Source organism: Sinocyclocheilus anshuiensis, unplaced genomic scaffold, assembly GCF_001515605.1.
Source record: "Sinocyclocheilus anshuiensis isolate Anshui unplaced genomic scaffold, SAMN03320099.WGS_v1.1 scaffold2676, whole genome shotgun sequence".
Lineage (NCBI taxonomy): Eukaryota > Metazoa > Chordata > Actinopteri > Cypriniformes > Cyprinidae > Sinocyclocheilus > Sinocyclocheilus anshuiensis.
The window spans coordinates 16,354-16,561 of record NW_015544279.1 but is presented as its reverse complement, the minus strand read 5'-3'; positions in this window follow the sequence as shown (position 1 = coordinate 16,561).

Genomic DNA, 208 nt, shown 5'->3' with positions numbered 1-208 from the left:
TGTTATCTGATCTAACTGGGAACAAGGGTGAGATTGAGATTCATTATGCGAATGCTTGGCTGAAGAGATGTCTTTAATCTAGATTTAAACAGAGAGAGTGTGTCTGAACCCCGAACGTTATCAAGAAGGCTATTCCACAGTTTATAAATTTTATATGATTTATAGAATTATTATATGATTTATATTATTATTAATCCATTACACAAGC